We start from the raw sequence: 26,489 nt of genomic DNA on the forward strand, positions 1-26,489 counted from the left end.
GCAGTGAAACCCACTGCATATACAGGCCCTCATGTGTGTTGCACTGTGGAGAACTGCCACATGGGGTACTGATGCAAGATGCTACTCTGGATGTTGCTTTTACCATGAATAATAAACCACCTGTGTCCCTGATATTTTCTGTTAGTACATGCACGTGAAACTGACAAACTTAGTTTGAAAGTAGGGTAAAATCTCAGACCCTCACAGTTGCTGACTTAATATTGATCCTAAAATTAAATGGAATAGACCTAGAATACATAAAATAATTTTGAAAATGAAAACCAAAATTGGAGGACTTCTATTTCTCAATTTCAAAACTTTGTATAAACTGTAGCTATCAATACAGTGTGGTGTTGGCATAAACATAGACATAGACATAGATTTGAGAATCTAGAAGTAAACTTTGTATTTATGGTCAACTGATTTTGACAGAGGTTCTAAGGCATTCAATGGGGAAAAGGATAGTTTTTTCAACAAATGGTGCTGGGAAAATTGAATATCCACATGTACACCATTATCAAAAATTAACTCAAAATGAATCAGAGACCTAGATGTAAAAGCTAACATTATAAAACCTATAATAAAAAAAAAGCACTGTGGTAATTGCTGGGCATAGGGGAATATAAGAGGACTAAAGGCTAATGGAAAAAATACAGGAGAAAATCTTAAGGACCTTGATTAGGAAGATTTATTATATTTGACCCCAAAAGCATGATTCATAAAAGAATTAATAAATCAAATATTATCAAAATTCAAAACTTTTGCCCTGGCTGGTGTGGCTCAGTGGATTGAGTACCAGCCTGTGAACCAAAGAGTCGCTGGTTTGATTCCCAGTCAGAGCATGTGCCTAGGTTGTAGGACAGGTCCCCAGTCGGGGGTACGTGAGAGGCAACCACACACTGATGTTTCTCTCCCTCTAATTCTCCCTCCCTTCCCCTCTCTCTAAAAATGAATAAATAAAATATTAAAACACTTTTGAATTTTAAAAAACATCACTAAGGAAATGAAAAGCCATAGACTGGGGGAAAATATTTGTAAGTCACATATCCAGATAAAGAACTTGTGTATTCAAAATATACAAAGAACTTTTATAACTCAATAAGAAAACAACCAAGCCAATTTTATAAATGGAAAAAAGCTGGACTTCTTCCCTACACCTAAACAGGACTGTCTGTTAGGAATGATTAAGAAGGATCCAGAGTCTCACAACATAATACCCAAAATATCCAGGATACAAATAAAGATGACTCACTCATCATACCAAAAACCAGGTCAACTGCAACAAATGCCAACACTAAGATGATTCAGATGTTGGAATTATCTGACAAGAATATTAAAACATCAATCATAAAAATACTTCAATGAGCAATCATAAACACTCCTGAAACAAATGAAAAAAATTAGAAATTCTCAGGAAAAAAAAACCCACCAGAAGATACTTTAAAAAAACCAAAGAAATTGTAGAACTAGAAAATACAATTACTGAAATTAAAAAACCTCACTGGATGGGTTCAATAGTAGATTGGAGAGGATGGAGGAAATAATCAGTGAACTCAAAGACAAATAAATGGGGAAAAAGGTGGGATAGCTGTAATTGAACGATAAAAAAATTTTTTTTAAAGGACAAATCAATAGAACTTCCAAAATGTGAACAACAGAGAGCTCTTACTTTTAGGTCTTTGATACATTGGAGTTAATTTTTGTATGTGGTATGAGATCGGTTCAAATTCATTCTTCTGCATGTAGATATGCAGCTTTCCCAGCATCAATTGCTGAAATGGCCAACTAATTTTTTGACAAAGGTGCAAAAACAATTCAGTGAAGGATAGTCTTTTCAACAAATTGTCCTGGAACAACTGGACATCATAGAGAAAGAAAAGAAAAAAGTGAGCCTTAACCTAAACATCATACCATGTAAAAAATTATTCAAAATGGATCATAGATTTAAATGTAAAATGTAAAACTATGAAACTTTTAAAAGACAACATAGGAGAACTTTCAGGACCTAGGAGTAAATGAAGAGTTCTTAGAAATGACACTAAAATCAGGTTCATAAAAGAAATATATTAGTAATATATTTCAGACTTCAGAATGGACTCCAGAATTTTAAGCTTTAGTGCTGTGAAATACTCTATTAAGAGGATGAAAAGGCAAGCTACAATATAGTTGAAAATATTTGCAAAATATTTGCAAACCACATATCTGTTAAAGAGCTTTCTTTGTGGAATAAGTAACTTAGAAAAAATCCAATTATAAAATGGGCAAAATATATGGACATTTCACCAAGGAAGAGATATGAATGACAAATAAGTACATGAAAAGATGTTCAACATCATTACTCATTAGGGTAATACAATTTAAACCACAATGAGCTATTACTATAAACTTACTAGAACAAGGGGAGTTCCAGCCAAGATGGAAGTGTAGGTAAAAACACTTTGCTTCCTTGCCCAATTAAAAGAAGGATAACCACCAATTTAAAAACAAAATAAACCACCAGAACTGTCAGAAAAGCAAACTGCATGGAGCTCTGACAACCAAGGAGTTAAAGAAACATTCATCCAGACTGGTAGGAGTATGGAGATGGGCAGCCGGGCGGGTGGAGAGGACCTGCAGCAAGGCGGGTGAGGAGGGGCTGGTGGATCGAGAAACTAAAGACTCAAAACCTTTAGCTGTAAAATACTGCGGGGGTTTTGAAGGCAGGAGAATCACAGCAGAGTTAGTTGGAAAGTGGGGTTACAGCAGAGTGAGGAAGAGGAATTGTTCCCTCTCTTACCCCTCTCCCACAGACGGTGCCATAATGCAGCAAAGAAGGTTGTTCCGCCCTGGCAAATACCTAAGGCTCCATCCCTTAAAAGAAAATGGGTGAGCTGAGACAAATAAATAGCCCAAATAAAAGAACACATCAAAACTCCAGAAAAAGCTAAGCAACGAGGAGACAGACAATCTATCTGATGCAGAGTTCAAAACACTGGTAATCAGGATGCTCACAGAATTAATTGACCTTGGTTGTAAAATGAAGGAAGAAATGAAGGCTACACAAAGTGAAATAAAGCAAAATATACAGGGAACCAACAGTGACGGGAAGGAAACGAGGACTCAAATCAACGATCTGGAACAAAAGGAAGAAATAAACATTCAACTGGAACAGAATGAAGAAACAAGAATTCAAAAAAATGAGGAGAGGCTTAGGAACCTCTGGGACAACTTTAAGCACTTCAACATCTGAATTATAGGGCTGCCAGAAGAAGAGGAAGAGCAACAAATTGAAAACTTATTTGAACAAATAATGAAGGAAAACTTCCCAACTTGGTGAAGGAAATAGACTCCAGGAAGCCCAGAGAGTCCCAAAGAAATTGGACCCAAGATGGAACACCAAAGCACATCATAATTAAGTTACCCCAATTTAAACATAAAGAGAGAATCTTAAAAGCAGCCTGAGGAAAGGAGAGAGTTACCTACAAAGGAGTTCCCATAAGACTATCAGCTGATTTCTCAAAAGAAACCTTGAAGGCAAGAAGGGGCTGAAAAGAAGTATTTGAAGTCATGAAAGGCAAGGACCTACATCCAAGATTACTCTATCCAGCAAAGCTATCATTTAGAATGGAAGGGCAGATAAAGTGCTTCCCAGATAAGGTCAAGTTCAAGGAGTACCTCATCACCAAGCTCTTATTATATGAAATGTTAAAGGGACTTATCTAAGAAACAGAAGAAGATAAAAAACTATGAACAATAAAGTGACAACAAACTCAAAACTATTTACAACTGAACCTAAAAAACAAACAAAACAAACTAAGCAAACAACTAGAACAGGAACAGAATCACGGAAATGCAGATCACATTAAGGGTTATCAGTGGAGAGGGGGAGAATGAGGAGGAAAATGTACAGGGAATAAGAAACATATATAGTAGGTACAAAATTGACAGGAGGAGGTTAAGAACAGTATAGGAAATAGAGAAGCCAAATAACTTATATGTACAACCCATAGACATGAACTGAGGGTGGGAGGAATGCTGGAGAGTGGGGTGTTACAGGGTGGAGGGGAGATTAAGGGGAGAAAAAATTGGGACAACTGTAATAGCATAATCAATAAAATATACTTAAAAATTAAAATGTTTTAAGAAAAAAATACACTTACTAGAACAGCTAAACAAAATGTAACAATAATACCAAATGCTGGTGAGGATGCAGAGAAACTGGATTGCTCATATACTTGTGGTAGAATGTAAACTGGTACAGCCTCTCCATAAAACAGTTTGGAAGTATATTAGTTTCCTAGTGCTGCCATAGCAAATTACCATATACTTGTTAACTTAAACAGCAGTAATTTATTCTCTCACAATTTTGAAGGCTAGAACTCCAAAATCAAGGTGTCAGCAGGACCATGCTCTCTCTGAAGACTGTAGAGAAGAATCTTTCCTTGCTTTTTCCAAGCTTTTCGAAGCTCCTGGCAATTCCTAATGTTCCTTGGCTTTTATCTGCATCACTCCAGACTCTGCCTACATCATCACACAGCCTTCTTCCCTCTGTGTATCTCTATCTAAATCTCCTCCTCCTATCTTTTGTTCATCAAATCTAGTCATTGGATTTAGGACCTACTCTAATCCAGTATGACTTCATTTCAACTTGATTACATCCTGATTGATGAATGAATCTTAAAATACTCTACCTCCAATTTTCCCTTCCAATTTTGTGTGTCATTGCCAATATTTTAATTCTATCTTGTTTTTAATACACTCAAATTAGTCATTATTGTATCTTTTTTTAGTAGTCAATGCCTATTTATATTCATCTGCACATTTACCCATTTCTTTCCCACATATTTACATTTATTTGTTTATCATCACTTCTTGCATCCTACACTGTCCTTTATGACTAAAAATATTTCTTTCCAAAGTGAAACCTTCAGAGGTTCTTAGGGTGGCAGCCTGTGAGTGATAAGCTCCTTCTTTGTCTGGAAAATGTCTTTATCCTTCTTTGAATACAAAATTTAATCACATGGTGTGGCAGCCACGAAAACATGCCATTCAGATCTCTTGCTATGGCAGTGTAATTGACAGATGGCTTCAGCTGCTGCACTCTGAATCTACTACCACATTAGCATGGAGGCCACCAAGGCCACACTTCACACAAGCTGCTCTCAGTCATTGATTAAGCATGGCAAAGATATTAAGACAAACCCATTCCTGCAAGACATGTGATGCTTCTGAATGGCTGCTTTGGCTGGAGGACTCCTCATCAGCCTGGCTGAATCTTTCTCAAAATTGCACTGCAATCTTTAAATCTGCCTTTGCAACCCTTCCTCCTTGTCACCTGTCAGATCTGCACAGTCTGAAGACTGTTCCCACCTTCTGGGGTTTCCTCCCTTTTATACTCCCAGGCATTTCTTCCAATCAGTCTCTTGCGTATCCAGTCCCATCTTGACTTCTACTTCTCAGAGGACCCAGACTAACATAAATGGTTTGTAAATCAAAACAATATAAAATGTATACAGTAATAAAAGTATAATTCCCACCTTTGCCCACATCTGTTTTTTGTACCACAACCACATTCACACAGATGTATTACTTTTTAATCAAATTTTCATGTATCATATACTGTTTGACTTTTTAATGAAAATATTATAAAAGATGAATACAATCTTATTTTCATTTTTCTTAGACAAAAGGTAACATACTATAAACACTGCTCTGAGTCATATATTTTATCTTCCAGATCTCTTAAACTTCTTTAAATATTTTCAATCTCTGGGTCACAGAATTCTGAAACATTTCTTTAAATCTGTCTATAGTTCATTTACTCTTTTTATTTGTGTCTAATTTGCTTTTTAACTTATCTATTGAATTGCTTTTCAGTACCTATATATTTTTTAATCTTTGTGTTTCTATGGTAATTTTTCCTAATCTATCTGTTCTTTTTCATAGCGTCTTGTTCTTAGTGTTTTGAACCTTATTTTAGGTTTCTAACTACCTAAAATATATTGATTTTATATTCTCTTTCAAATGTTGTTGTATTATCTCTTGTTTGAGGAGCTCTGATATTTCCACTTATTATGTCTGCTGATTTCTGTTTGTGGTAAATTGTTTCCTTATAAGGTCTTACAAATTTTATTGTAAGTTCAACAATGGTGGGCATTTTACTTTTCTATGTGTATCTGAGTCTTTGCACTTTTGCCAGGTGTATCAATTAAGGTCCCCTCAGCAGTCAGAAACCATACCAATAATTTGAACATAATTAATAAAAGAATTATTAAGGAGTTAAAGGCGATTACTAAAAGGATAAAGGAAAACTCTGAAGAACACAGAAATAGCATTAGAGGGAGCAGCTACCACCTCTAAGTTGAGGGAGAGGATCCAAGCATGCAAAAACACTTGAAAGAGCACTGTTCCTCAGCACCCTCCCCACAAGGCTGAGACTTAGACCTCATCAGAGAGGGTGGGTTGCAGCCCACTGGATTGTGGAAAAGTCTAAGGTGTAACAAATCAGAGCTGGTCCACACTGGTTGTCCAAGGCTGGTAATCAGGGAGCTGCTCACCAGGGTGCTGGTGAGCTGGGGCTAGTGAGCTAGGGCTGGAGAGCAGGGAGCTGCCTGTTTAGATACCAGGGAAACTCATTATGTGTGTGTGTTTGTGTGTGTGTGTGTGTGTGTGTGTGTGTGTGTGTGACACTGGATCTCTTGCACACTACTGGCAAAGATGCCGCCTGCTAGGAATCTGGTGAAAACTGCTGAGTGGTAGGCACTACTTGGTCTCCTGCACACCAATGACGGCTGCATCATAGATTCAGGAAAAAAACACAAAATCACCAGACCAGAAAGAGGAGCTCCTGCCTCTGCTATGCTTTGCACTGTTCCTCCAGCACCCTCACTTGACAAAGCCTGAAATTACACCATCTGGCAAAGGAGAAATGTTTAGAAGGGCCAGTATCACAAAGCAGGGCAAAGAAAGGTAGATTTAGAGCTGAGAGGCAGCAAACTGATAACTGGTACATCAGGTTCTTAAGGAGGTATCATGGGATTGGGACCAATATTTATGTTAAATTTATAATGCTGGATTACTGAACATGTGGGTAGTATAAATTTGGACTTCAAATGCAGAAGAAGCATATCCCTTCAATTTTGATTTTTGAGGGAGATTCTCTCCCCTCAAAACCTCCCATATAGCACTGTGTGCTTGTAAAGGTGGCCTCACTTGTATGTGGCAGATAATAATTATATAGTTATCACAATGTCCATGCAAAAGTACTTATGTATTTTAATACTGAAAGAATTACATTACAGATTAATTTGGATAACTGAAACCTATCTAAAACCTCTCATTGCTCACAATGCTAAATTTATTGTAGGAGCAAAAGTCCACAGAGAGAATAATAAAGTACCTCAAAGAAATATAAGCACAAAATCAAGAACAATCATAAAAGAAAGTTTGCAAACTCCCCACATGAAAGAAACAGTTAACACAACAAGCCAAAGAAGACTTTAAAATTAGGTATAATATTCCCAGAGACATTCTACAGGAAAGTGCACGAGGGGAAAGATGTAACTAGATCTTTTAGAAATAAAATACATGACTACTGGAATTTTAAAAACTCAAGAGATACACTAAAAGAATAACAAACACACCCTAAGGATATTAAAAATATTTACTGACTACTATGGCACAAGTATCAAGCAATCAGAATATACCCAGTAAGACTTGGAACAAAATTCCCTGACACTATATGCTCTTTAACTTCAGCCTTAAACACAGATGAAGACTGAGCCGGGAGATTTTTCCAGAATACAGTACATAGGAACAGAGAAATGGAAAGTATAAGAGACACATCAAAAGACATGGAATATGGATCCAGAAAAATAAGTATCTACATGATAGTGATTCTTCATGAGTAAAACAAGATAGTGAAAGGGAAGGAATAAAAAATAAATGTTATCAGACCTCAAAAGAGACACCAGTCTCCAGGCCACTAGGTATCACCAAGTACACAGATGGATTTATTTCTACAAAACCCTTTACCTACATACATTAAGGTGAAAATGCGATCTCATCATTTAGAGAAAATCCTAAAAGCACTCAGAGAAAAAACAAACTGGGTATCTACAAAGAAATGAGATTAAATTTGCAACAATGGATGCTACAAGACAGTATCTTGAAAGTTCTGAGGGAAAATTTTTTTTTGTAATGTATTGATTTGAGAGGGAGAAATATCGATTTGTTGTTCCACTTATTTATGCATTCATTGATTGCTTCTTGTATGTGCCCTGCCTGCAGATCAAAACCGCAACTTTGGCATATCAAGATGAAGCTCTAACCAACCAGCCAGGGCAAGTGAGGAAAAATTGTTTTGATCCTAGAATTTTATACCAAGCCTCACTAGCATTCAACCTTGGGGGCTAAATGAAACACTTTTGCTTAGTACCTCTAAACTGTTTTTCCTAGACCCTGACAACTGCAAAATTTCTCAGTGTCTAGATATGTAAACTATTTTTGAAAGAATTATTTGAAGATGTACTATGGCAAAATAAAAATTAGTCAAAAAGGAAGAAAAAAGAAAACAAATCTAAGTAAACATTGCTGGAAAAAACAACAGTCCCACTGAATACCCAGGTGATTTTAACATGTGAGGGACACAGGTAGAAAACTAAATGCATGTTAAGGTTCTTATTTTGGTGGGATAGGGTGTGGAGTTAGAGAAAAAGATGCAGATATTTATTAATGTTACATGTTTTTGAAATATACATTTAAATAAAGTAAGAACAACAACTGTATGAAACACACAGAATTATTCAGATTATGGTCAGTTTGGTAGGCCCATCAGAAAATAGTCCTTCTATTTTTAGGATCTTTAATCTCAATTTGAAAAAGGGCTATTGGAAAAGTAAATAATAGCTAACATTTATTAAATAGTTATTTTTGTGCCAAACTCTGTTTTTAAGTATAATTGCCTTCCTCTTCTTTATCTCACCAGAAGCAGGTGAAACAGATGGGCGTATCATAGATATAATGGGGTGTGAAAACACAAAACACAATATCCAAAAAATGCTGGCAACACAGTACACTGCAGAGCAGCAATTTTCAACCGGTGTGCTACAAGAATTTTTAAAACATGCAACACCTGACCATTTAGTCAGCGCTACTGACCTCTTTTCCCTTAGATTTTCAACTAAAAAAATGACAATAGCTACTACAACAGCCATCTTGTGTGAATGAATCAAAATTATAATTATTTTTTGTCAGATCAGCCAAAAATGTACTTTTTGATGTGCTGCATAAGTTTAGTAATTAGTTTGTGTGTGCCATGAGATGAAAAAGGTTGAAAATCACTACTGTAGAGTATTGGTTGTTTACTCTCTTGATCATGTGTCTGACATATCACTAACCCAGGAAAAGAACAAAAATCAAAATTCGAAGCATAGTTTCTACTGAATAATATCACTTCGCACCATCATCAAGTTGAAAAATTGTAGTCGAACCAAGGTAAGTTGGGGACGGTCCATATTTTATATGTATTAATTTCATCTAAACATAATAAAATTATGAGAGAGAAAGGGTCCTTATTCCTATTTCACTAGTGAGAAAATTGTAGGATAGGGTAGGTATACAACCTGCTCCAATAAGTCAGTATTTGAACCCAGCCAGCCTGACTTCTAATCTTCTTATGTACTATTTTGCTGCCATATTGACAAAGCCTTCAGCTTTACTAATTTATTTAATAACTTTCGAGCACCTCTGAATTCCAAGGCAGTGGGTGAATAAAGGAAGGGAGGCTAGTTAGAGGTAAATAAGATACTGCCCTCTTGCAGTTAGTGGGTATATAGAGAAAGCAATATGATACAGTGTTAAGAGAATGGATTTTGGCATCAGACAGAGCTGAGATTGAATCTTCACTCTAGCACTTACAAGCTGCGTGCTCTTGACTAATTACTTTATTTTCCTAAGCTGCAGTTTCAACAACCACAGAATGAGAATAACAATAGTACCTACCTCGTCAGGTGGTTGTAAAGTTTGAGATATCCTATGTTAAAGCATTTACGTTATTGCTATTTAAGACAATAATACTGTACTTTGACATGTATAATGTGCATCCGTGTTTTTGGCCCAAACTTTCAGGAAAAAAATCTTTTGTTTTAATTTTTAATTAAATTATTTATGTATTTTTAGATACTTTTTTGTATTAAAAAGGAATTTTAACATTTATTTTTGAACATATTATGGTACAAGAAATTTTATATAACAAATAATTACAAAACACAAGAACATATACAAGGTATTTCAAGTACTATCCATGTATAATGCACATTCTTTTTTCCCTCAAAAATGTGGGCAAAAAAGTGTGCATTATACACGGCAAAATATGGTAATGTGTCTTGGGAGTTCACAAATAATTTTCAGTTGGGGAGATTAGGAAGCAGTTCATGGGAGAGATTATATTTGAACTAGGTTGTGAAGAACAAATAAAATGTTTAATGTGTAGAAATGGGAAAAGAGGTCTATTCAGGCTGAGCTAACAGCGTGAGCAAATGCAAGGAGGTAGGAAATTAAATTGAGTCAGATCAGTACACTAAAAGAAATATTAGCAAATAAAGCTTGAATGTGGCTTTGATGTGTATTTTGGCAAAATAAATAAAAAAAATTATGAATCCTGGCAGACAGAATTTCTTTGAGTACCTCCTTAATTTTGCTACCCTGTGTCTCACTGAATAGAAGTTACACGTGTTTCACATGTGTTGGTAGGCTAAGCCAATGTCTGTACCCATTTGCTTTGTGCTTGCCTTGTCTGCATTCCAGAGGCTACAAAAAACCTTGGTTTCCCAGTCTCCCTCACAGCCAATAGTGGTGATGCTTCACAGTCTGACTAATGAATGAACCATAAGAGGAAATTTGTTGAAGGGCTTCTGAGAGAGTTCTATTTTATAATAAAAAGGACAAATATCCTGGTAGCATTTCTTTTTCACTACTTCATTCCATGTCTGGAATTGCAGCAACCATTTTGTGACCATGAAATTATGAAGCAGAGGATCCTAATCTCCAGATACCTTATCTGTTCTTGCAGCCAAAATCATTCCTAGCTCATACAATGGGAGATATGAGGTCTGTCCAGAAGGTATCCAGCCATGTAATATGAAAAAACAGAGAAATTTATTGAAGACACAAGATAGAAGAGACACTGTACATAGGACAATGACGCCTCAGTCCCCTTCAAAGTAGGTACCTCAGGACCTCACATAGTTCTCCCAGTCACCATCAGCTGCTCAGTTGTATTTTCCTGAATCTCATCGATGGTCTGAAAACTCTCCTCTTTAAAAGGTGATTTTAGTTTTGGGAAAATGCAGAAGTCACAGGGCGCCAAATATGTGCTATAGGGTGGCTGAGTCAACTGGGTGATTTGATGTTTTGCCAAAAATCTCTGCACAAGATGTGATGCATGAGTGGGCATGTTGTTGTGATGAAGCTGCCAATCACCAGTTGCTCACAGCTGCAGCCTTCTGAATCATCCAAATAGTTTCCGCAGAGGAATGATCAGGCTTAACACAAAATCTGATGCAGATTCACTGCTCTACTTACTCAGTCATTTTGAATGTGACAGCCACACAATACACATGCTCATTCAACAGCGTCTACCACCCCCACTGACTAGTACAGTGAAGTTGTCATTGTTCACGCATGTGCATTCCAGTTCACTCTCCTTGGCTGTCAGGTTACATCGATATTGTGCAAACCGTTCTCATTATATTAACAATGGCTGTTAAGAACAATCTAACAATAGCCAGGGGGGAGTGGGGAGGGGACAGCGAGGAGAGGGGATTACAGGAACTACTATAAAGGACACATGGACAAAATCAAGGGGGAGGGTGGAGGTGGGGGAGGGAGGTGGGTTCGGCTGAGGTGGGATGGAGGGATAGGGAGAAAAGGCATACAATTGTAATTGAATAACAATAAAAATTAAACAAAACAAAACAAAACAAAAACAATGGCTGGACTTTTTCCAGACAGACCTCTTATCCTAGCTTTGAATTTTTTAAAATAAAATAGAACGCCCTGGCTGGTATCTCAGTTGGTTGGAGCATCATCCTGATATGCCATGGTTGCAGGTTCTATCCCTGGTCAGTACACATGCAAGAATCAATGAATGCATAAGTAAGTGGAACAACAAATCAATGTTTCTCTGTCTCTCCCTTCCCCTCTCTCTAAAATCAATACATTAAAAGAAAACTAGCTTTTACTCAGGCAGAGTTTCATTTCTTCTATTTTTTTTTCACATCAGTGCCCAGTCCCAATGAATTTGAAACCTAATCTAGTATTTGGCTGAGGTCAGTCTAGAACTGGAAAAGTCTGTAAATGGTCTGTGACAATTACATACCAGAGACAGATGAATTTAGTGTTCAGTGTCACTATTCATCAATACAGGTTTCTGCATGGTCTCTTAAATCTACTTATCATTTGTTCTATCTGGAAAAATGTTATGTTGTCAAAGAGAAAAGGCTTTGACATAAATAATAACCTATAATATCAGAATAATTGAATGCAACATCCATAAAGAGGAAATAACTGACTGATATTGAAATTCAGCATGACATAACTGTTACTTTGCTGCCAAATAAAAGGCAATGTAGTCTAAATTTTCTGCTGTGAAAAAAATGGTTATACAATGATTCCAGGAAATCATAAAAGCTTAACCTAATGCCAGATTCCAAGATATAGATTCATCCACATGTATTTTTATATCTTGGTGGCCCTAAAAGTCAAATAGTTTGGATTCAATATAGTCTAGGTTCCAATACAACAACTGTATTTCCGGTTCTTTGGTTTGGCAAAAGATATAACTGTGAAAAATTGAGAAAGCGTATATAAATGAAATTACTGAGGAATTGACAACCTTCTAATTTTTGGCAATCTTATTTCAGACCATGATTTAGTGAATATGCTGCAAGCCATTACCTATCCCTTAACAGTACTTAATTCAACAATCTTTTGATAACATTCACAGGAAAGAATTTTGGCAAATATAAAATAAAAACCGAAGTTATAATTCACATTTCCTTGAGGATCACTGTTTTCTTTCTAAACTTTGCTCTTAGCTTAGAATTGGGAGTTTCCTTCCCTTTTTGCTCATTGTATCTTATTCAAAAATCTCTACAAATAATGGACTACATTTTTTAAAGTAAGATTAATTTTATTTAAATCTTTCCATTGGTTTATGGGAGAAGTAGTCCACCACAGTCTTAAGCATCCTTGCATGGCATTGCTAAGTGTGCCACTCTAGGACCTAACCATCCCCTGATACCAAGTACTTTTTAATAGAGTCACATATATAAATAAGTTGGTCAAGGTGACCAAAAGATGAGTGTGATGCAACTATTTGTTCCCCACGAAAAGGGGACTGGCTTATTTGAAGCTTGCTACAAAACATGCTGAGCCCTTTGCCCTGGGGTCCTCAGCTGTGACACAATCCACTATATGTGTAGCCTATCACAGCCTCATGAGACTTGGGGGCATAGAAACTGGCACCACCGTGCTGATGCTCCTACTAGTTTGTATTCTGTAATAAAATGTTTATTCTGATTTATTGAATCTCATTGTCTACTTTTACAGCATCTGTATAAATAGGAATTTTACACTGTGTTAACCCAATCACACTACAAGGATAAACCTGTAGTGCAACAAATCAGGTTCATTGACCCATTGCAATTTGGAAGATCACACCAGAGGCACCATGGGGTATTCCATCAAATGAAGGAAAAGATAGAGAATTTGGGGGAAGAGTAGAGTTTACATGAAATTTAAATGAAGCCATGTTTTCATGGCTCAAAGCAAGGTTGTGTGTAAAGGGATCAACATCAGCTCTAAGTGGCAATGTAAACTCTTGGATTCTTTAGAATCTACAAAGTTAGAATATACGTAGAATATTGAATCCAGAATCCCTACCTGAAGCTCTGTACCCAGCGTGAAAATTGCAGCTGCTTCTGTAAGTCAGAGTGACTTATGTTGTCCAGGTAAGAGAGGGATGTTTTCGTTTTAAAGATACATTTTTAGATAGCGAAATTGCTTATAGTCCATGCTTTTAGAGAATAAAATTTCTCAGTGAGTATCGCAGCAGTAGTCACCCAACGAAGGTGGTTATTATGACATTTCACACCTGCAGAATGTCCTTGGGAGAAATATTGTTTCCTGTTAACTGTGTAGTCACAATTTTTAAACACCAAACCTAGCTATATATATTTTAAAACCACAGTAATGATTAAAAGTGATTTTTAGGTGTCAGGGTGAGCGGGGATATCTGCCTGGCAACCTAAGCCTGCCCCTTATCCTATCAAAGATGTCAGAATATCAGGATGGGCGGGGATATCCGACTGGCAGCCGGAGCTCAAGGGGAACCACCAATGATGGATCGCGGCTTTGTTCCAGGAGACCAATCCCTAGCCCTCGAGGGGAGCCAATCAGAATTTTGGTGTATAAAAGCCTGCCATATTCCCTGCTTGGCACGACTTCCCCGGCCCCCACTCTGTGGACCGGAGAATTTCGCCCGAGAGCGTGAACCCCAAATAAAGCTCTGTACTGCCTAATTTTGTGGCTGATTGGCATTTATTCCTCGGAGGAGCCTAAGAAAACCTTTCATTTGGTGCTGAAACCTGGGAGGAGTTGTTGTTTGCTGAAGACCACTCCTCTCCCCACTCCCCGAGGAGGCCTGGTGGTCACCCCACCAGTCCGGACTAAGAACCAGGATAAGTGCCGTTGCCCTTACGTTTCTGGTCCCCAAACACTGATTCTGGGCCCTCGTCTGCTGGGAGAGACTGCTCTCCCACCAAATCGCAGCGCTTCGTCGAGGTGACCCTTCCAGGAGAGGCTGCTCTCCCTCCTCTGAGAGACTCTAGGCATCAGAGGAGACATCCCTGGACCTAGATCCTCATTTTTACCTGACCAGATCAGCAACTTGGGTTGAGGGACACCGATTCCCACCACTTGCTAATCCTCGTGGGGCCAGGAATGGGGGGTCAGGAGTCCAAACCAGACCCTAAGTCACCACTAGCGTGCCTCCTGAAAAATTTGCCAGCTATTGATCCTGGCCTCAAGCGAAAACAGCTGATTTTTCTATCCACTACGGCCTGGGCGTTATATCAGCTCGATAATTGCGAAACCTGGCCTCCTGAAGGTACTTTTGATTTTGCTACCCTTACTGACCTAGATAATTTTTGCAGATGGACTGGCAAATGGTCTGAGGTCCCATACATTCAGGGCTTTTGGGCCTTGTGCTCCCGCCCTGATCTGTGTGCCCAATGCTCCACAGCTCAAGTTCTTCTGGCCCGAGGGAACTCTGAACCCATACAGCCTCCTAAGCCAACTGCCCCAGAAACCCCTTCCTCATTTTCTGATTCCCTTGAAGATCTTGCTTCTCCTCTAGCTCCTCCTCCTCCTCATCAGCTCCAGCCAAGGACTACTCCAGACCAGGCCCTCCCCTCTCAGCCAGATCCAGCCCGGGCCCTCCCTTCTCAGCCAGATTCTTCCCCTCCCTCTGAAGACCTTTCCTCCCTAGTCAGCTCACACACCTGCTCTCGCCTGAATCTAGAGCCCCTAGACTCCCGTATTTGTCCTCTCTGGGAAGTGGCGGGAGCAGAGGGTGTCCTTTGGGTCCATGTCCCCTTCTCACTAACTGACCTCTCTTCAATTGAGAAATGCCTAGGCTCTTTCCCCACTAACCCTACCAATTTTATCAAAGAGTTCCAATACCTAGTCCAGGCTTATGACCTCACATGGCATGACCTGCATGTCATTTTAACTTCCACCATGACCCCGGATGAGCGCGACCGCGTCCGGACTGCAGCTAGGGCTCATGCAGACCAAACCCACACCACCAATCCCCTCATGCCAGTAGGGGCTGAAGCTGTCTGTGCCAGAGGTGGTACCAGGCTGGAACTACCAGGTAGGACAGACTGGCCGGAGGCGCTGCAACCAGATGGTCGAATGCCTGATAGCAGGTATGCACCAGTCAGCCCAGAAGACAGTCAATTACGGTAAATTTAGAGAAGTCACTCAAGGCCCCGGAGAAAATCCGGCCCCATTTCTCAACAGACTAACTGAGGCAATGATGCTCCATACCCACCTTGACCTGGTTTCTAACGCTGGGGCCACTGTCTTAGCTACTCACTTCATCTCTCAGTTGGCCCCAGACATTAGAAGAAAATTGAAAAAGGCCGAGGATGGCCCCCAAACCCCCATCCGAGATCTGGTAAATATGGCATTTAAGGTTTTCAATAATCGGGAAGCAGAGGCTAAGGCTGCCTGCCAGGCACGCCTACAGCAAAAGGTGGCCCTGAGGACCCAAGCCATGCTAGCGGCCCTACGGCCGGTGGCAACCACTGGCACGGGGGCAAAGCCTTAGTCCAGGCTGAAGAATGCCCCCTGGGGGCCTGTTTCAAGTGCGGCAAAGAAGGACACGGCCTGCCAGTGTTCTCAACTGCGGCCACCAATGAAGCCCTGCCGGGATTGCCGACAGCTTGGCCACTGGAGGGATGCCTGTCCCCTTAGAGGCTCGTCCCCGGCGCCTCCACACGGGGGACCAGCCAATCAAGGTGTGGACTCTAACCTGGCCACACTGGAACTTCTCAGACTCCTAGACAACTGAAGCAGCCTGGACTCAAGGACCCCCATCACCCTTGCCGAGCCCAGGGTAACGCTACAGGTAGCGGGTAAGTCCATCCCTTTCCTGGTAGACACGGGGCTACCTACTCTATTTTACCATCTTTTTCAGGACTTCTTACTCCTTCCCAGATCTGGGTCATGGGGGCTGACGGGACCCCATCTCGCCCGTGGCGAACTCCTCTGCTTAACTACAGTCTGGATGGCTTTCCCTTTTCCCATTCATTCCTTGTCATACCCTCCTGCCCTATCCCGCTTCTAGGAAGGGACGTTCTCCAACTACTAGGTGCCACTCTCCAGGTCATGCAAAACCCTACCCCTTCCTCCTCCCTAATCCTTCAGCTGTTAGAAAATCCAACTCCTCCTCCAGCTCCGCCTATTTCCTCTTCCCTCGTCAAGTATGGGACACTTCTACCCCAACCGTAGCTTCCCATCACCCCCTGGTCATCATCCGTCTAAAACAGCCTGACATTTTCCCATCCTGACCCCAATTCCCCAACTCCCACTCAAACCTAAAAGGATTACAGCCCATCATTACTTGCCTCTTAGACCAGAAGCTTCTTGTCCCTGTCAATTCTCTGTGCAACACTCCCATTCTCCCGGTCAAAAAACCGTCTGGAGCCTACCGCCTGGTCCAGGACCTTAGACTCATCAACGATGCAGTCATCCCTATTCACCCAGTAGTCCCTAACCCCTATACTATTCTCTCTCACATTCTTCCTAATACAACCCACTTCTCAGTTCTAGACCTCAAAGACGCCTTCTTCACTATCCCTTTACACCCAGAGTCCCAGTTCCTTTTCGCCTTCACTTGGACAGACCCCGACACTGCTCTGTCACAGCAACTCACATGGACAGTCTTGCCGCAAGGGTTCAGAGATAGCCCCCACCTATTTGGTCAGGCTCTAGCTCGAGACTTAGCCTCCTGTAACCTAGGCTCTAGCAAAGTCCTCCAATACGTAGATGACCTCCTCCTCTGCAGCCCCACTTTACAAGATTCCAGACAACATACAGCGAATTCTCCTTAACTTCCTTGCCCAAAAAGGATACCGAGTTTCTCCTGACAAGACTCAGTTATCAAGCCAGCAAGTCACCTACCTAGGTCCCTCTCTCTCCCCTACCTCGCGCAGCCTTACAGCAGACCGCACTCAACTCCTCCGTAATCTCCAACCACCAATGACAGGTGATCAAATTCTCTCTGAACCAGGCTAGTTCCTCAGACATTGGGTCCCCAACTTTGCCCTACTTGCCAAACCACTGTATGAAGCAGCCAAGGACACTCCTGCAGGCCCCCTCACATTGCCCAAGCTGGTGCGAAAAGCCTTTACTGTCCTGTGGGACACTTTGTTACAGGCCCCCTCCCTCAGTCTCCCCAATCCCTCTCGTCCTTTCCACCTATTCACAGACTAAAGGCAGGGCATTACAGTTGGAGTCTTGGCCCAACCGGTGGGCCCCACATACTGTCCAGTAGCCTACTTGTCAAAACAGCTTGACCCTACCTTACATGGATGGCAGCCGTGCCTCCGGGCTTTGGGGAACGCGGCAGAACTCGGGAAGGAAGCCCCAAACTCACTCTATGCCAACCTGTTACTGTATTTTCCTCTCATCGCCTTACAGACCTGCTATCCGATTGAGCTCTCTCTCTTCTAAGCCCTTCCCGTCTACAGGAATTTCACCTTCTGTTTGTCGAGGGGACGGCCCTGTCTTTCCGGCTCTCACCGCGCCTCAACCCAGCTACCCTCCTCCCAACCCCCACTACAGACATGGAACTTGCCCACTCTTGCCCAGAAGTAGTAGACTTTCTTAGTCGGCCTCTAGACCGTATATCTGGCAAGCCTCTCCCTGAGGCAGATCTCACTGTTTGTAGATGGAAGTTCGGTGCTCAGAGCTGATGGCCGAAGATGGGCAGCTTATGCGGTTGTAACTCTGACCGAAACCCTTGAAGCTAATAAGCTCCTTGAAGGTACCATCTCTCAGAAAACTGAACTCATAGCCCTCACCCGGGCACTTACCCTAGCCCGGGGTAAGAAGGTTACCATCTACACAGACTCCAAGTATGCTTTCCTAGTTGTTCACAGCCACTCAGCCTTGTGGAAGGAAAGGGGCTTCCTCACTACCAAAGGTTCACCCATTGTCAATGCCTCCCTCATTGCCAAACTTCTCCAGGCCACAGACCTGCCCTCTGCCATAGCAGTGGTCCACTGTAAGGGTCACCAGGCCTCACGGGACCCTGTTTCCCATGGCAATGCCTGGGCGGATGCTGCAGCTCGAGAACTCACCACACATGCCCCGCCACACCCTATCCTCTTTCTGACCACTGATATTTGCCCAGCCTACTCTACCCAGGAGTACTCCACCCTCCTCCGGCAGGGTGGGCACCCAGGAAATGAAAGGTAGATCTTCCTTAAAGGGAAAATAGCCCTGCCCCAAGAACAGGCCACTACACTTCTTTCTGAAATACACCAATCTCTACACACTGGTCCAAAAGCTCTGCTGAAGTTTCTAGACCCCTTGTTTTTTCATCCTGCTCTTTTCCAAACCATCAAGGAGGTCCATTCTAAATGTGCCACCTGCTCCAAGACATCCACCCAGGGGAGAATGAAGCCTCAAGTCCCGGGCCATCAACTACGCGGACACCTCCCAGGACAGGATTGGCAGGTCAACTTCACACACATGCCTCCCCATAAAAAATTCCGCTACCTTTTAACTTTTGTCGACACATTTTCAGGTTGGATTGAAGCCCACCGCACGACAAGAGAAACAGAGGATATAGTAGCTGACTTCCTCCTCAACCACATTATCCCAGGGTTTGGACTGCCCTCCTCTATCCAGTCAGACAATGGCCCAGGCTTCATCTCCCAACTCGTCCAGCACGCCTCCACCTCCCTCGGCATAACCTGGAAGCTGTACATTCCTTATCATCCTCAGTCTTCTGGTAAAGTAGAACGGGCTAACGGCATCTTAAAAACCCACCTAACTAAACTTACCCTAGAAACTAGAAATTCCTGGCTCTCTCTGCTCCCTCTGGCCCTCACTCGAATACGGGCAGCCCCACGGGAGCCAACGGGACTTAGCCCCTTTGAACTTCTGTACGGCCGCCCTTTCCTAATTAACCATAACCTGTCCGTACATACCCCCCCTCTGGCATCCTATCTGCCCTATCTCTCTCCCCTCCGGCATCTGCTCCGTGAACATGCTGACAGGGTTCTTCCTCCAGTAGGGGGGTGTCTGGAAACAGGCCTGGCCACTCTCCTACAGCCTGGGGGTCAGGTATTACTCAAAGAGCTCCAACCAGGACTGCTCCAGCCCAAGTGGACAGGCCCCCATATTGTTATTCTAACCACCCCCACAGCGGCAAAATTATTAGGTCAGTCAGCGTGGGTTCACCTCTCCTGCCTTAAACTGTCCCCTGCCTCAGAAAATTGGTCAGCGCAGCTCATAGGAGACACCCGAGTCCGCTTTACTCGAACACCGGGTTCCCCCGATGAAGTCTCTACAGATCCTCCTTCTCCTCCTTCTCGTTCACCTATGCCTATTAAAGACCCCTCCTAGACTACAACAAAAATATATCTGGAAATTCTTTGTTCGTGAGACATACATCTCAAAGGGGACGTCTGTTTCCCATCCTGTTACCTCAGTCACATACCCTGCCTCAGGGTGTTCAGCACCAGTCACCCTAGTCGCACTAAAATCTCAGTTTAGGGGATTAGATGGATGGACGGCCTCACGCGGGCGGCATGCCCTCTGCCTCCTTTATGAACAAACGGAGGAGAGATGCAGACAACAGCCAGATACCTACGGGGGGTGCCCCTATTACTCTTGTAAATATCGGGTGTGGAACACCTACCACCCATGGTGGTTTACCATCCCTGATCCATGGGATTGCAGGTGGGAGAAGGGGGTAAAAGGTAAACTGTACCAAAGCACTGCCTATTCATACCCTCAGAGCACCCTAGAAATATACCAAACCCTAGTTCTGGTACCAATTAACAAAATGGTACTGGCTAACACCATCCTAGACCAGGAACAATCCCTTCAGACACTAATCTGACAAAACGAACAACAGGCCACTCCCTTCTCTTGGTTATCCCTTATCAACCAAGGTATCCAAATATTCAATATTACTAATATTGGTAATATTAGCAACTGTTTTCTCTGCGCTTATCTGGACCAATCACCAATTGCTGCCGTTCCTATATCAACTCCTCTCAATGTCACAAACTCTGTAACACCTTTTCTCCTAAAAGATGTGCCTCTCTTTCAAAACCTAATGGACAGTCCCCAAGTATGTTATACTACTGTAAGCACCTCCTCCTGCAACCGGACTGTGCAGGTATCGGGAACCACCACCAGTCCCCCAGGTATGTTTTTCTGGTGCAATGGGATGCTGCTTCGGACCATCAACTCCTCCTCTGCCTTCCCCTGCTTCCCAACCGTGCTGACCCCACAGCTTATACATTACAGAGAAGGAGAGCTCAGGGATAAATTAACCAGGCATAGAGAAAAACGAGCTGTCTTCCTGCCCATGCTAGTAGGTCTAACTTTCACCACAACCCTGGCAGCAGCTGGAATAGGCAGCGCTGGATTAGTACACAGTCTCCAGACCACTCGTCAACTACGGGCTGAGTTAGAACAGGCCCTAGATGCCTCTGCTCTCTCCCTAGCATCTCTGCAGAGACAGATAACTTCAGTAGCCCAGGTTGCCCTCCAGAACCGCAGAGCCCTAGACCTACTAATGGCAGGAAAAGGGGGAACATGCTTCTTTCTGCAGGAACAGTGCTGGTTCTATGTGAATGACAGTGGTGTAGTGGAAGAGAATATTAATACCGTACAAAACCTCTGGGACAAATTACACCGAGACCCAGACACTCTAGAAGCAATAACCCCACGGTAGCGTTCCCCACTCTTTACCACCCTAGCCCCGGTCCTAGGGTCATTCATAATAATCTGCATACTATTAATGCTTGGCCCCTGTTTCCTGAGATTCCTACAGGAAAGAATCCACGAAGCCTCCTGGGTTGCCTTCAATCAAATGCTGCTTCAGGCCCCAATCTACTCGCCTCTTCCTGACAAACCGGAAACAGCCAACCTCTAGCCCCTCCCCTCTACGTCCTCTGACAGCCGGAAGTAGCCACATGGAACACAGCGCCCCTTATCCTATCAAAGATGTCAGAATATCAGGATGGGCGGGGATATCCGCCTGGCAACCTAAGCCCGCCCCTTATCCTATCAAAGATGTCAGAATATCAGGATGGGCGGGGATATCCGACTGGCAGCCGGAGCTCAAGGGGAACCACCAATGATGGATCGCGGCTTTGTTCCAGGAGACCAATCCCTAGCCCTCGAGGGGAGCCAATCAGAATTTTGGTGTATAAAAGCCTGCCATATTCCCTGCTTGGCACGACTTCCCCGGCCCCCACTCTGTGGACCGGAGAATTTCGCCCGAGAGTGCGAACCCCAAATAAAGCTCTGTACTGCCTAATTTTGTGGCTGATTGGCATTTATTCCTCGGCGGAGCCTAAGAAAACCTTTCATTAGGGACTTTAAAAAAATGAGAAACTTTTGTCCAATTATTCAAGAGTTTCTTAGAAGTACAAAAAGTAAAAAGAATATATTTGATCTTAATAAGTCTTACGACTTTTAAATAGGTCATAGAAGAAACTTCTGTTATCTAGGTAGAGAATTACTTGGTTGTTTTACAAAAGAGAAAACTGAAATATAATTTTACTTTTTTGGTATATCACCTATGTAATAATTTGCAGCAAGGTATTTATATACCTTTTCAAATAAATAAATCTATCAACATTTACTGTACCCTTAATAACTTTTACCATTCATACTCCCTTTAAAATTAAACTTAATATACTTTCATAACCAGATAAAATTCATATAACATAAAATCAACGATTTTAAAGTGTACAATTCAGTGTCATTTAGCACAATCACACGGGTGTGTCCTAGTCCCACAGATGTATCTTCCTCACATGAGGAGATTGTGGGCACACCTTTAAGAGCCATTGTAGTGCCCTCTCCTAGAAGGAAACCCTGTCACTTGTGACGACACGAACAAAACTTTGAGGACAATATGCTAAATAAAATAAGTCAGATATAGAAAGGCAAATAATGTATGATCTCATAAGTGGAATCTAAAAAAGCCAAACTCATTGAAACAAAGAGTAGATTGGTAGTTGCCAGGGGCTGGGGGTGGGGAAAATGGAGAGATATTGGCCAAATGATACAAACTTCCTGTTATAAAATGATTTAAGTTTTAGGGATCTAATATATAGCATGATAACTATAACTAACATGTATTGTGTACTTGAAAGTTGCTAAGAGAGTAGATCTTAAATGTTCTCACCACAAAATTTTTAAAAAGGTAACTATGTGAAGTGAACAAAAAGATAATGATTTTTAGCATAGTTAGAAATTTTTTAGATTATAAATTTGAGTAAGTTTTTTTAAACATTCTTATTTAAAAGCCTGAAAGCAAAATTGTTAAAATATTTGATGCTTCTGTCTCTTTTATAAATTATAATTGAGTTTTCCTTGTGTGCACACACTCTCCCCTCCACCCCTTGAGGATATGCTCATTGATTCTAGAGAGTGGGGAAGGGAGGGAAAGAGGGAGAGAAACATCAATGGGAGAGAAAAACATCAAGTGGTTGCCTCTTGCACTTGGTGGGACTGGAACTGGGACCAAACCCACAACCTAGGCATGTGCCCTGATAGGGAATCAAACCTACAACGTTTCGGTTTTGGGGATGATGCTCAAATCAACTGAGCCACACCAGCTAGGGCTATAGTTTTCTTTTTTAAATTTCGTATTTTTAAAAAATTTTATTTATCTGTTTTTAGAGAGATGGGAAGGGAGGGAGAATGAGAGGGAGAGAAACATCTATGTGTGAAAGATACATTGACTGGTTGCCTCTCACATACCCCCAATCAAGGACCTGGTCCACAACTCAGAAATGTGCCCTGACTAGGAATCGAACCAGTGACCCTTCAGTTTGCAGGCTGGCACTCAATTCACTGAGCCACACCAGTCAGGGCATTTTCTTTTCTTTTTTTTTTTTAAATGTTGGTTTTAAACACTCTATAAATTACAAAAATGTTTTTAAAATATGAAAGATTGAGTAGATATATCTTAAAGGCTGTTCATTAGGAAAGAAAAAAGATCTGGGCCTTTAGTTGATTACCCAACCTCAATTTTAAAACTTCGTTTTATGTATGTTCTCACACACAGAAAGAAGAGAAAGAACAGAGTATAGTGAACAGAGTATGTGTCCATCATTAGGTTTAAAACTTGTCAACATTCTGCCAAACTTACTTCATCTACATCGCGTGACTTCTTTTCTGAGGTATTTTAAAAGAAATCCAAGTCACTTCACTTCACGTGTAAATACGCAAAGCCATTAAAGTGTTCTCATTTTTTCTAGGTTGGTCAAACCATACTTACAATATTGTGAGTTTCTTCCCTCAACTTCATTAAAGGAGCATCTGTTGAATGAATGCAGCTTTTGCATTTGCTCTCCATTTTAAAGGAATTGATTTTAATCTTCTAAGAAGAAAGAAGAAACTACACTCCAATTCCTCTGCTGCTCCTCTGTGTCTGAGGGGTAGCTGTATGTTCCAAAATAAACTATATGTATCATAATTTCATTTTTCCAATAAAAGGCCTTAAAAGAAAATTTTTTTGCTCCATATTTTACAATTTGTTCCTTTATTTCCCCACTCCAAAAATCTTTTTAAAAAGTTTTTTAAACATTTTAAAAAAGGTGTAAAGGTTATTTACTTATTTATTTTTAGGGAGAGGGGAAGGGAAGAAGAAAGAGGGAGAGAAACATCAATGTGTGGTTGCCTCTCGAATGCCCTCTACTGTGGACCTGGCCTACAGCCCAGGCATGTGCCCTGACTGGGAGTAGAACCAGCAACCCTTTGGTTTGCAGGCCCGCACTCAATCCACTGAGCCACACCAGTCAGGGTTCCAAAAACCTTTATACTATGTAACAAGGGAGGTTGAAACTTGTCTCTGAAACATAAAGATTACATATAATAAAAGCCTAATGAACCTGGTTAAAATTAATTAATTAAATTTGTTCCTTTAATTGAAATCAGATTGACTTCATGAAAGATCTAAAGTGTTTAGGTCAATTTAAGAGCTGAGAACAAAATAATATTCAATATAAACTGTAATTGAAAATTTTTTTTAAATAGCTGAGGAAATATCATGCTATAGTGATAGCGTCTAGTGATGACCAAATAGAGGAACAATTGAAAAATGTGAGTGCAAGAATTATGTACATATACTACAGTACCAAATGTTGTACTGTATGCTTTAAAATTATAAATTACATTATTTTCAAAAGTGTTTTGGGTGTGAGTCATTCTTTAGTAACTCAGCCAAACATCCTAGCGTTTTCTTTCCTCCACTCATTTCTTTTTTTTTTAAAAAAAGAATTTTATTTATTCATTTTTAGAGAGAGGGGAAGGGAGAGACAGAGAGGGAGAAAAACATCAATGCTCGGCTGCCTCTCACACGCCCCCCACGGGGGACCTGGCGCACAACCCAGGTATGTGCCCTCACTGGGAACCAAACTGGCAACCCTTTGGTTCACAAGCCAGCACTCAGTCCAATGAGCCACACCAGCCAAGGGCACCTCCACTCATTTCTTCTACTAGCACTTACTATATTTTCCTGGTGGCTATACTCTTACATGACATTTCACTTATGTTAGCTGCCTGATCTCCAGTTCAAGCATATCAAGTCTCACAGTCCTATTCCTGTATTTTCACCTTATTTTCTTTTAGAACATCCTTTTAAATAACTAGTTTTCAATTTTTAAAGATATCTATTCAAATTCAGAAATTTCAATGAAATCTAATCTGATGGGAGTGATTTCCTAAAACAACCCACCCACCCATCATTTTTTTCTTTTATTTGCAAGGTGGTTGTACTCTCCGTAAGTAGAATCTTACTGCCAAACAGAATGAACACCAAAAGGGATGGTGTACGTGTTTCATAAGGCAGAATTAAAATCCAATCAATATCACACAGAATCGGAATCTGAGCGTTAGAACAAACCTTAAGGACCATGTTGTACAACCACCATGTCCTGGTGTGTATGTAACCACCAGGATTTTTCTTTCAAAAGAAGGCGAAAACCTTCAATAAAACAAATCAAAACAACCGCACAAGAAATGGTAATTCTAGCTAACTTGTAAAAAAAAAAAAGTTTGTTCCCTGAGGTAGCCTGTATAGGACGAATGAGTCTCTGCCCTGCAACAACTGCACCTGTTGGTGTTGCACATAATCCTAATGGCTTTCGACAAGTACCACGGTGACACTCTGTGTAAATGTGCTTTAGGATCCCAAAGGCGGGAGTAAGCAATTTCACTCCGAAGGTCACACGTTTAAAAAACCAGGGAATGACCTTCAAGAATGACTACACAGGTAGAGACGAATGAGACTATTTTAACTTTAGGGACAACAACAGCGTCTCTGACACCTGAGAGTTACAGACAGGAATCTGCAAAAAGCTGTTTGAAAGGGGTCGCAGCAATGAAGGTTTTTTAACAGTGGATTTCAACTTAAGCTGCACATTATAATGACCTAGGAAGCTTGGGAAATATCCCGCCTGCCAGACCTCACATCAAACCAATTAAAGTCGAATCTGTGGAGCTGGCATAGTATTTTTTAGAGGACCCTCCCCCCAGTCCAACGTGCAGGTGAGGTCGAGATCACCGTTTTAAAGCAGAAAGCAAAATATGAAACGTGGATTTTGAAAGGGAGAAAAGTGGCGGTAGGACATACAAGATGAACTGAAGCCCTAGGGCAGGACACCTACTGCAAACAGCAG

At 41.3% G+C, this 26,489-nt stretch overlaps 1 protein-coding gene across 2 annotated transcripts in view; it reads right to left on the reverse strand.

The window, feature by feature from the left end:
- Positions 1 to 26,489, reverse strand: part of USP9X (ubiquitin specific peptidase 9 X-linked) — a 408,004-nt gene that overhangs the window by 381,006 nt on the left and 509 nt on the right. The window lies entirely within an intron of this gene.

The sequence above is a fragment of the Desmodus rotundus genome, chromosome X (genome assembly GCF_022682495.2).
Source record: "Desmodus rotundus isolate HL8 chromosome X, HLdesRot8A.1, whole genome shotgun sequence".
NCBI lineage: Eukaryota > Metazoa > Chordata > Mammalia > Chiroptera > Phyllostomidae > Desmodus > Desmodus rotundus.